The sequence below is a fragment of the Loxodonta africana genome, chromosome 6 (assembly GCF_030014295.1).
Source record: "Loxodonta africana isolate mLoxAfr1 chromosome 6, mLoxAfr1.hap2, whole genome shotgun sequence".
In the NCBI taxonomy this organism is placed as follows: Eukaryota; Metazoa; Chordata; class Mammalia; order Proboscidea; family Elephantidae; genus Loxodonta; species Loxodonta africana.
Window position 1 is genome coordinate 90,572,339 of NC_087347.1, and position 12,871 is coordinate 90,585,209.

The following is a 12,871-nucleotide window of genomic DNA, read 5'->3' on the forward strand; positions in this document are numbered from 1 at the left end:
CAGTATCCCCTTGTTCTGTCCGAACAACTGCCTCTTGATCTATGTAAAGGTTCCTCATGAGCACAATTAAGTGTTCTGGAATTCCCATTCTTCGCAGTGTTATCCATAGTTTGTTATGATCCACACAGTCGAATGCCTTTGCATAGTCAATAAAACACAGGTAAACATCCTTCTGGTATTCTCTGCTTTCAGCCAGGATCCATCTGACATCAGCAATGATATCCCTGGTTCCACATCCTCTTCTGAAACTGGCCTGAATTTCTTTAAGTTCCTTGTCGATATACTGCTGTAGCCGTTTTTGAATGATCTTCAGCAAAATTTTGCTCACGTGTGATATTAATGATATCATTCTATAATTTCCACATTTGGTTGGATCGCCTTTCTTGGGAATAGGCATAAATATGGATCTCTTCCAGTCAGCTGGCCAGAAAGCTGTCTTCCATATTTCTTGGCATAAACGAGTGATCACCTCCAGCACTGCATCTGTTTGTTGAAACATCTCAATTCATATTCCATCAATTCCTGGAGCCTTGTTTTTTGCCAATGCCTTCAGCACAGCTTGGACTTCTTCCTTCAGTTCCTGATCATATGCCACCTCTTGAAATGGTTGAATATCAACTAATTCTTTTTCGTATAATGACTCTGTGTATTCCTTCCATCTTCTTTTGATGCTTCCTGAGTCCTTTAATATTTTCCCCTTGGAATCCTTCACTAATGCAATTCGAGGCTTGAATTTTTTTGTCAGTTCTTTCAGCTTGAGAAACGCCGAGCATGTTCTTCCCTTTTGGTTTTCCATCTCCAGCTGTTTGCATACGTCATTATAATAATTTACTTTGACTTCTCGAGAGGCCCTTTGAAATCTTCTGTTCGGTTCTTTTAATTCATCAATTCTTCCTTTTGCTTTAGCTACTTGGTACTCAAGAGCAAGTTTCAGAGTCTCCTCTGACATCCATCTTGGTCTTTTCTTTCTTTCCTGTCTTTTCAGTGACCTCTTGCTTTCTTCTTGGATGATGCCCTTGATGTCATTCCACAGCTCGTCTGGTCTTTGGTCACTAGCGTTCAATGCATCAAATCTCTTCTTGAGATGGTCTCTCAATTCAGGTGGGATATACTCAAGGTCATATTTTGGCTCTCATGGACTTGCTCTAATTTTCTTCAGTTTCAGCTTGAACTTGCATATGAGCAATTGCTGGTCTGTTCCACAGTTGGCCCCTGGCCTTCTTCTGACTGATGATATTGAGCTTTTCCATCATCTCTTTCCACAGAAGTAGTCAGTTTGATTTCTGTGTGTTCCATCTGGTGAGGTCCATGTGTACAGTTGCCGTTTATGTTGGTGAAAGAAGGTATTTGCAATGAAGAAGTCTTTGGTCTTGCAAAATTCTATTATTTGATCTCCGGCATTGTTTCTATCACCAAGACCATATTTTCCAACTACCGATCCTTCTTCTTTGTTTCCAACTTTCACATTCCAATCGCCAGTAATTATCAATGCATCTTGATTGCCTGTTCGATCAATTTCAGACTGCAGCAGCTGATAAAAATCTTCTATTTCTTCATCTTTGGCCCTAGCGGTTGGTGCATAAATTTGAATAATAGTCGTATTAACTGGTCTTCCTTGTAGGCGTATGGATATTATCCTATCACTGACAGCATTGTACTTCAGGATAGATCTTGAAACGTTCTTTTTGACAATGAACGCAACACCATTCCTCTTCAAGTTGTCATTCCCATCATAGTAGACTATATGATTGTCCGATTCGAAATGGTCAATGCCAGTCCATTTCGGCTCACTAATGCCTAAGATATCGAGTAGAAATATAGACATAAATATATCATTTGAAATTGCCAAAAGAGTTGTAGGTGGCTGCCGGTGGAAGTTTTTGCACATTTGTTTTATTTTGTTTTGATTGGAACAGAAGACTTTTGCCAAAAGAAATTTCATACAAAATCCCCATATTTAAATGACAAAAGAAAAATTGCTCTGGTCGAAAGTTTGAAACTAGCAGTTAATCAGCACCCTCCAATCTAAGGCACTGCCTTGGAAACCTATGGAGAGAACCCCCCCCAAAAATTTATAATATGGGCAATGAAATAAGCAATGCCAGTCTTAGAGTTTCATTCTTACACTCAACAGTGTGAAATAAGAAGCTGATGATTTACTAAATGTTAATTTGTCTATTATCTGGTGATAACATACTGTATTGGTGTCCCCAATAATTATGACAATATTTAAGTATGATGAAATATCTCATTGATATTTAAATGGTATAATAAAATCAGAATTCAGAGAAGGCAGGGTTTCAGAGAAGAAGTGGCACTCAAGTTGTCCATATGGGGTCGCCATGGGAAGGAATCTACTGGACAAGAGCTATTCTGTTTGTATATTTGTTTTTGTTTTTGTCTTTTTACTAGTTCACGTAAGAGAGAAGGGAAAGGAATTAGAACCCAGCTACTCAGGAATAGAGTCATAAACCAGGAATCTTATTATTCAGGTCATAAGTCCACCATTTATCAACAACTGAAATTTGTGAGAAAAATTGTTTGTAGGGCTCACTCAAACATCAGTATCTTGTTTCCTGAGGTATGTTTAGACATACAGTAATTGCACCTCGTTTCCCAGTGTTTGTCTTAGCTTTCATGTGTCCCACTGATCCATTGATTCTGCCCCACAGGCTACTGACTTCAGGTTTCAGTGAAGAGCATGCTGGGATAAGGGCTTTGTTTCCTCAACTCTACCAACAGAGTGATGTTATCCTGGAAAGTCAGATTTCTAGGTACTTCAAGTTTCCTGTGGCAGTGGTTAATTATCCAAAAGGAACTTTTATGTTTCTACAAGAATTACCTCCAAGCCTTGGAGTCCCCGCAATGCTCTTGTGAATCAGCCTTGAAAACAAGCTTTGTCAAACAGTGGGGTCTGTCTGAATGTAGGTCAAAATAGAAAACCTTTCAAAAGATTAGGAGCAACTGATGAAAGACAAGACAGTATCAAAATTATTCACAATCCCTTTCCTTCCCCTTAAAACTCATTAGGAATACCATTATCGCTGAAATCTATTGCATTTTAACGGTTGGTGTGGCTAAGAAAATACATTTCTTTCCTTCTACTCTTCCAGATATCAGAAACTGCAATCTATAGATATGTATATAATTAAAAATTATAAGCCCTAAGATTTCTTGTTTTTAAGAGAAACAAGAACAATCTGGAGTAGAATGTAGAAAACTGTCTGGTTTTTATATCCCAGTGTCATACAAAATACAATTTGATAGGCACAGGTTTCTTTTTAAAGCAATCAGTAAATCAGTTGAGTACAAACTTAACATAAAATCACACAACTACCTTTGTAGGAATGGTGTACATTATCCAGTAATTATTTCTGTCTTGTTAAAGTGTCTTTTTAGTTGTGAATTTCACCTGGGAATAGATTCCTTTAAAAGCAAAAGTAAGGAAGTTAAGAATTGCAAGAGTCCGTTCACGTTTTCCTCTTCTAAGTATACCCTGGTGGCGAGTGGTCAAGACCTACTGCTGTTAACCTAAAGTTTGGCAGTTCAAATCCACCACAGGCTCCTTGGAAACCCTATGGGGCAGTTCTACTCTGTCCTATAGGGTTGCTGTGAGTCAGAAACGACTTGGTGGCAATGGGTTTTGGTTTTTTAAAACATATTCTATAAATTTTGATATGTAGTTTTCTTACTGTCATAAATTTCTAACAGTCTATTATATTCTCTTTGATATCCTTTTGATTCAAATATTATTGTACTAAGCCAAACCAAACCTGTTGCTGTCAATTCTGACTCCTAGAGACCCTGTAGGACAGAGAATTGCTGCATATCATTTCCAAGGAACACCTGGTGGATTTGAACTGCCGATTTTTTGGTTAGTAGCTGAACTTTTAACTACTGCGTGACCAGGGTTCCCATTATTGTACTAGTATTTTTAAATTCATAAGAAGGTATATTATATTTGACTTGCTTCAAGTTATTAAATTTTATCTTTATTACAGGAATATAACAGAAATTGATGTGTTGGACTTCTTTCTTTTTAATATATTGTGATTCCCTGCTGTCATGGCTCTAATGTAATGTTTTGTTTGTTTTTGCTTTGTAAACAGGAGTAGGCTAGTGGTGACTGTCGAAAAGAGAAAACTTTCAAGAAGTTATAGTGGTTTAGATTTTGAGATCACATGGAAAGAGATGAAGAAAAAAGTCAAATAAGTGACCAATATAATAATGAATTTTACAAAACCAAGGGATAAGTGTTATCTTTGATAGTAAAAGGAAAACAGTAAGAGGATTATTAAGTAGGAAAAAAGATGATCCAGTTTTTTGACGTGCTCGAGTATAGGAGTGTTTCATTAGAGATATTCTAGAAGAGTGATCCTCAAATGTTTCACCTAAGGTCAGCATTAAACTTCTGAGTCTGAAAATATAGGATTAGGGCTCTAAAATCTATATATTTTTAAAATATCCTCCATAGATGCTTGTGGGTAGTTAGGTTTAGAGACTATGTTAAGTATGACAGGCATGGTTATAAAACAAATAGCATATAAAAATACAAAAAAAATCAGAACATAAGCATTCAAATGAGTATTATTGTTTCTGTCAGATTATTTTAAAGGGTGCAATTTATTGTGTAAATTTCTCTAGGATTGAAAATCTTCATCTCCTGAGAATGGATTTGATCAATTTTGAAGCAGATTGAAGTCTTGTGGAATTGTTTTCTAGCAACATGTCTGATAGGTCTTTCGGAATCTCTTTCCAGGTCTTGGTCAATTGAACAATGAAAGTGATGTTATAATGACTGGAGTTCAAATATCAGTGTGAAAATAATTAAGTTGATCAAGATGCTTACAATCAGAAGCATATTTCAAAAGAAAAGAGTCTCTTATTCTTGGCACGTACGTCCGCAGTCCTGACAAAAGCAAGAGATTAAGCCTTTTAGTACATGCAAAAAATTCCAAGTGTTAAGTCAAATTGTATGTAATAAGTGAGATTAGTATTTAAATACATGACAACTCCAGGTGAATAAAAAGGAGCAGAGCAAAGATTATTCTCTCAGTAATGGACTCCAGATAATTCAACTCATCCCAGCACTGCTCATGTGTTTCGGTAGCTTGTATATTAACTTTAAGGATATATAACATTAAAGCTAAACTACTTTCGAACATTATAGGCATATAATGAAACAAAAGTTCTGCTTTTATTTCACTTATGTGAGCATGCGGAAGTTTTTAAGTAATACAAAATTCAAGTCATAAGATATTTCTTTTATATACCACCCCTATTTTTCAAACCTCAATTTTTATTTTCCTTATCACATAATGACACTTAGTTTAATTAAGTGTCATTGCAACTCATTGCAACCCTATAGGACAGAGTAGAACTGCCCCATAGAATTTCCAAGGAGCAGCAGGTGGATTCGAACTGCCGACTTTTTGGTTAACAGTGGAGCTCTTAACCACTGTGCCAGCTTGTTGGAGGTGGGGAAATAACCCAAGAGCCCAAGTCTCCTTTGCTCTAGCTGGAGAGTATCAATTAATTTACTTCTTCAAATTTAAGTCTTGAAAATAATTTTTAAAGGTATTTATACTTTACCTTGTTGTTGTTGTTAGGTGCCACTGAGTCAGTTATCTAGTTATGGAAAACTGAGTGCTATAAATAACACAGATGGGCAGAAGTAGAGTAAAGCAAGATTACTAATGATTCAGTGGGAACCTCTCCCCAAGGTTTTTTTCTTTTCTTTTCTGTGCTCCATATTCTTGGTGGGATCAAATGGTGAGATGAGAAACATGTTATTGATATGACACAGTATTCTCATTACTCAATAAGTTTATCCTAACGGAGAGAAACATGGTTTAATTCTCTTGGTATGAAGCCTCATGAGCATGTGTAAGCAGAACTTAAGAAAAATCTGCTCCACCTTAATTATTTCTTTTCTCCTGTAACATTGAAATCACCTGTGAGATTTAGTCCCAGTTTCTGAAGATAGGTGCTGTTTACCTCCCAGTGAATCACCGCGACTACAAAAGTGCAAGAGAAATATACTAATTGCATCAAGTTGACTCTGACTCATAGCGACCCCATGTGTATCAGAGTAGAACTGTGCTCCATAGGATTTACAACGGCTGATTTTTTGGAAGTGGATTATTAGACCTTTCTTCTGAGGTTACTTTGGGTGGACTTGAACCTCTAACCTTTCAGTTAGCAGGTCAGCACATTAGCTGTCTGCACCATCCAGGAGTCGAAGAGAAATATATTTAACCTCATATCTAAGAAATTATAGTCTAGCCCAGCCCTCTCCTTTGAGGGCCAGAGAGTTTGTATTCCCTATAACTTCATGTAATGTTTGGTAACAGGGCTAGGACCTGATCCCAGGTCTCTTGATGTGTGCTCTTTTTCTCACACCATGCTTCCTTGTTGATACAAGTTCTGATTAAATTGCCTTGAAACCAATTTTCAAAACTCACCATATTAGCAAAATTACCAGCAATTTATTTCATGTCACAGAGAAGGAACGCAGAGTTGATAGGAGAAGAAGTTCACAGAGCACATAGGTAGGGCGCTGCCTTCAAAATGGGTAGTGCAAATACAAAGGTATAAGCCCTGGTGGTGTAGTGGTTAAGAGCTATGGCTGCTAACCAAAAGGTCATCAGTTTGAATCTATTAACCACTCCTTGGGAACCGTATGGGGCAGCTCTACTCTGTCCTATAGTGTCTCTATGAGTTGAAATCGACTTGATGGCAGTGAGTTTGGTTTTTGTTTTGTTCTAAGTATAAAGGTCCAGCCAAGGTCTGGAGCCAAGGGTCGGGGAGACAGTATTCAAATGGAAGCAAGGGTGAAAGAAGGAAGCTGGTGTTAGGATCCCAGAGACCATCCACCATTGGACTCACAGGGGTTCGTGATAAAGCAGGGGTTCATGAACAAAGAATCACCCATGAGAAGGTCAGATCCCAAGGTACAGATAACAAACAGTGCTGCTGCTGTCCTGGAGACCCCTTTTAGATTTCATCTTGCTCCAGAATCTTAGCCTCCACTGGAAATAAAAGGGAAAGTTTCTTAGAACCAAGGCTCTAACTGTTGTTTCATATATACATTGTATTTTATTTCTCACCTCCCATTTCCATTCATGAGCTTCAGTTTTTTGCATCTTTAGGTAAAGGGATAAATATGTGTAGTAAACATAAGCAAAGCTTATGAGGAGCGGAAAGTGCTCATAAGACTAGAAAATCATTATATTATTATTTTTTTTAAGGATCCATGTAATTTCCCTTAGGCCTTAGAAAAAGGATTCATGACAATTTGCAACTGACTCCAAAAAAAAAGAGTTGAGCTACCATGTAAGTTACTAATGGTGTAGTCCATATTGTGGTGGCATTATATTCGAACCCAGTAACCACAAATATAATTTAGCTCATTGAATTTATTTTAATAAAAACTGGGTGTGTAAACTGATTTTTTGTAGCATGCGTACATGTGAAGTATCAGTCCTCCCTTTTATTGATATAAAAATTAGTAATTCCTTCACAGAGGTTGACACTTGTCTAATGTCTAGTTATTAATTTCCTCTCCCCTTCCCTCCCCACCCTTGTAACTATCAAAGAATGCTTTCTTCTGTGTGTAAACCTCCTTTTGAGTTCTTATACTAGTGATCTCATGCAATATTTGTCCTTTTGTGACTGATTTATTTCACTCAGCATGATGCCCTCCAGCTTCATCCATGTTGTGAGATGGTTCAGAGATTTGTAATTGTTCTTTACTGTTGTATAGTATTCCATTGTGTGGATGTACCATAATTTATTTATCCATTCATCTATTGATGGGCATTTAGGTTGTTTCCATCTTTTTGCTATTGTGAATAATGCTACAACAAACATGGGTATGTGTTGTCTATTCATGTGATGACTCTTATTTCTCTAAGATATATTCCCAGGAGTGGGATTGCTGGATCACATGGTATTTCTATTTCTAGCTTTTTAAGGAAACACTATGTCATTTTCCAAAGTGGCTGTATCATTTTCCATTCCCACCAGCAGTGCATAAGAGTTCTAATCTTCCCGGATCCTCTCCAACATTTGTTATTTTGTATTTTTTGGATTAGTGCCAGAATTGTCAGGGTGAGATGGTATCTCATTGTAGTTTTGATTTGCATTTCTCTAATGGCTAATGATTGTGAGCATTTCTTCATGTGTTTCTTAGCCGCCTGAATGTCTTCTTTGGTGAAGTGTCTGTTCATATCCTTTGCACATTTTTTAATTGGATTATTTGTCTTTTGTTATTGAGGCGTTGAAGTATTTTGTAGATTTAAGAGATTATATCTTTGTTGGTTATAACATAGTTCATAAAGAAAATTTTTACATTCCACTTTGGTGAGTAGTGTCTGGGGTCTTAAAAGCTTGTGAGCAACCATCTAAGATACATCTACTGGTCACATCCCATTCAGAGCAAAGGAAAAGGAAGAAAACCAAAGACATAAGGAAAATATTAGCCCAAAGGACTGAAGGACCACATGAACCACAGCCTCCACTAGCTTGAGTCCAGAAAGGCTAGTTGGTTTCCAGCTACCACCAACAGCTCTGACAGGGATCACAACAGAAAGTTCCAGATAGAATGGGAGAAAAATGTAGAAAAGAATTCAAATTCATGAAAAAAGACCAGACCTACTGGTCTGACAGAGACTGAAGGAACCCCCAAAACTGGCCCCCAGACACTCTGCTAACCCAGAACTGAAACTATTCCTGAAGCCCACTTTTCAGACAAAGATTAGACAAGTTTATAAAACAAAAAATGACACATGTGAGAAACATACTTCTTAGGTCAATTAAATATATGCAACCAAAAATTGGCAACTCCCGTCCAAAAGCAAGATGAGAAAGCATGGAAGGGACAGGGACTGGACTAATGGACACAGGGAACTTGAGGTGGAAAGGGGGAGAGCACTGTCACATTTTGGGGATTGCGAACAATGTCACAAAACAATACGTGTATAAATTTTTGAATGAGAAAAAAATTAGTTATTCTTTTTTATTGATATAAAATACACGTTTCAGTCCAAATGTTAGTTACGAGAGAATTCTATCATATCTAGGGGATTAAAAAAAAGTTGAATTTTTATTGTATTATCTTTTGTTTGTAGGTTATCCGCCACTAATTAGAGATATTCTTTTAATGTTTTTTTTGGGGGGGGACATTTTTCTTCATTCTATCCACATTCTTCCACCTGTTCTCCAAAGTCTCCAACATCTACATGTGATTAAGGACACTCTTTACAACATAGCTCTTTTTTTTTTTTGTGGCAAGAGATTTGTTGTGTAGTACAGAGATATGACGCTACGTAATTGACATGATTACCTCCAAACATAACCAGCTAGTTGCATGACCTTGGCTACGTCACATAGCCTCTCTGAGCCTTGGGTTAAATTAGAATTATACAAAATCTCCCCTCTCTGGCCATAATTCCATTCTGTGTCTTTGACACTCTTATAAGCAGTGCCTTGCTGAATCTGGATGTTGCCTTGGTCTCCTAGCTCACAGAACTTTTTCTCAATTAAACCCTGGTATCCTCTGGCCTTAGGCCTCACCTGCTCTGGTGCTTATTTATCAGAATATTAGCTTCTTGGTATATTGTTAAGATTGCTTAAAATACAGGCATTTCTATATAAATGGAAATGCTTTAACACTTTATCCTTTTTAATAATCAAGCCAAAGAAACTGCAGCCATCAAACTCTGGCACAATCTTTTTTATTGAATGTGATAACATCACTGGGTAGCACTCAGTGTTCTTGTGGGGATTAATGCATGAAAATGCCATTTTGCATAACAATAATGTCAAAAGCATAACTCTGAAAAGGTCCATCTTAGTTATAAAACTGAAGCAGAGAATTGATACATTATCTTTAAAGAATTCCAAAATGCTTTGTGATTCTGCATTGTATAAAATCTCTGACAAGATATAAGAAGAAAGTATTCCATTTAAGTACACAGGTGTGGACCTGATCCCCGAGCTGTTTCTGAAGTCGTGTTTGTTTTAGGTAAAGGTCACCAAGAAATGCTCCTTTTGAAACTTCAGATATTAGAAGAAAATATGGCAATATTGGGGTGAGTGACCTTTGTGCTGATCACTCTGTCAAGAATCCATAAATATGGGCACGTGAGAAGAGACTTCTCCTATATTCACAGATTTTTGAGAACAAAGTTCAATATTTGGAATTATTGTCAATTGCATTTTATTTGACAAATGCAGGCTCTGTGACATCAATATTTAAAACCCTTAATATCTCATTCACTTGATTGTAATTCAGTAACGGAAGACACCCAGATTCTTTCCTGCACTGGGTATAGTTGAAACACATAATGGTAAATGCTTCCATATACTTATGCGGCTTTTAGTCTGACTTACTTGCTCCTAGTGGTCTTTTATTTTGTGCTGCTGTTTATCAAGAAGCACCATGTGAAAGTTAATAATAACATAATTTAGAGCAATAATTACATTTTTATTCAATAGCTGTGGGAAAACACTGGGTTGAATAATGAGATAAAAATGAGTGTCTCAGTCCTAACAGGACATTAATCAACATATTAACTGTGTGGGCAAACTGATGTGAGGCTGTTATGGCTTAATTTGTCTCAAAATCATTATTTTTAATGTATTGCATAATGTACTTTAAAATATGTGTTGAACTGATTATAAGTAAGCATTAGATTCCAGCAGAATAGATGCTGTTCTTTATTGTGTCATGAGTTATCCTTTTTTGATAGTACACAGTATAAAATCGATATTCCTGAAACTCTGACATTTCCCAGCTTTGTTCAGATAAGACTAAATTAGTTCTGCAACCTATCTACCTAAATTCAGTTATCACAGAGCCTATATGTTTTCATAATCCTAATATTCAAAAAATACTGGTTAATCACTGTTGTTTTAAGAGATGTTCACAAAAAATGTTTAAATGTCATTGCAGTTTTGATAAATAATAGTTCTATTCCAAACTCAGAAATCTTTAACCAGTTTTATGTGACAGGAATTCAATTCATAACCCTAGATCTTCGCTTAACATGAATTTGATCCTTCGGAGACCTCGACCATCCCTAAGGATTCAGCTTTCACTGACAAACTCCTCCTTATCCTTCAGGAATCACTTTCAACATGACTCCCTAAGGAGGCGTACCTTGACCACTGCCTCCCCAAGCCAGACACAAACGCTCCTTTTACCTGTACTCTAGATAAGTAGTCTTTGATTTTTCTTTAGCACTTATTAAAGTGCAATTATTTGTTTATATGTCAGATTTCTTTACTTGGCTGTGTCTTCTTTAAGAACAGGAACATTTTCTACCTTGGTTTAATATGCTGTAGTACCTACATTAATACAGAGAAAAAAATTGTGTAAAATATAATACATGTGTAAATTTATAAGTTGTTGTTTTGTGCTGCAAAGCCGATTATTGCTCATAGGAGCAAGTATAGGAGAACTGCGTCATAGGTTTCCCAGGCTGAAACCTTTATAGGAGATTTCCAGGTCTTTTGTCCTATGGAGCCACTGGTGTGTTCCAACCACCGACCTTTGGGTTAGCAGCCAAGTGCTTAACCATTGTACCACCAGAGCTACATAGATAGATAGATAGATAGATAGATAGATAGATAGATAGATAGATAGATAGATAGATAGATAGATAGATAGATAGGTAGGTAGGTAGGTAGGTAGGTAGGTAGATAGATAGATAGATAGATAGATAGATAGATAGATAGATAGATAGATAGATAGATAGATAGGTAGGTAGGTAGGTAGGTAGGTAGGTAGGTAGGTAGGTAGGTAGGTAGGTAGGTAGGTAGGTAGACAGACAGACAGATAGATAGATGCATGCATCTAGCTATCTATATCCCAGTGCTATCGAGTCGATTCAGCTAGCTGCCTGCCTGCCTGCCTGACTGCCTATCATCTATATAAATTACACATTTTATATATATCATATATATGTGTATATATCTCTCTCCAGAAAACCAAACCCATTGCCGTTGAATTGATTCTGACTCATAGCGACCCTATAGGACAGAGCAGAACTGCCCCATAGGGTTTCCAAGGCTATATATCTATGTGGAAGTAGACTGCTGCATCTTACTCCCATAGAGCTGTTGGTAGGTTTGAACTGCTGATCTTTCAGTTAGCAGCAAGTGCTTAACCACTGCGCCACCAGAGCTCCTAAATACATGTATGCATATATATCAGGAAAATAGTTGATTTAAAAGTTTGCTATAGTTTAAGTAGTTTTGAAATAAGAGTAAGCTTAGAATTCAGGGAGATAATTGCTCTTTTGTTTTGGAAACACACTACGATGGTCTTTTGTGCTTACAAAATTAAAGAATTCCATTACTGGCATACTAGCCTAGGTGAAAAAGTTTTAAGCAAAGGAGAATTTATTTGTGCTGAAAAGAAGAGAGTGAAGGAGGAGGAGGAGAGAGAGGAGGAAGAAAAGTAGAAAAGGAAATAGCAATTTTGAGTTTTCACTTGTGAGCGGGTTAGATAAGAATTTGGGACTATTAGATTAACCCTGAAGCATGTTTTAGAAGAGCAGTGTACAGAAGACTGATTAGAGCGGATTTAAGCAAAATTAGGAGTGAAGAATTGGAATAGTATAGACATCAATTTGAGGAGTTTTGCTATTAACGGGAGCAAAGAAATAGGATAATAAGCCCAGTCATAATTGGGATCTGGAGAAGGTTATTTAAGGTGAGAGAAATAAAAGCATATTTCTCATGGATGTTATTCAGTAGAGAGGAGTAAATAAATGAAATAGAAGAGAAAGGGAAGACTTGCTGGAGCAGCACCCTTGAGTAGTAGAAAAGGTCCCATGTAGAACTGAGGGACTGGCCTTAGTCA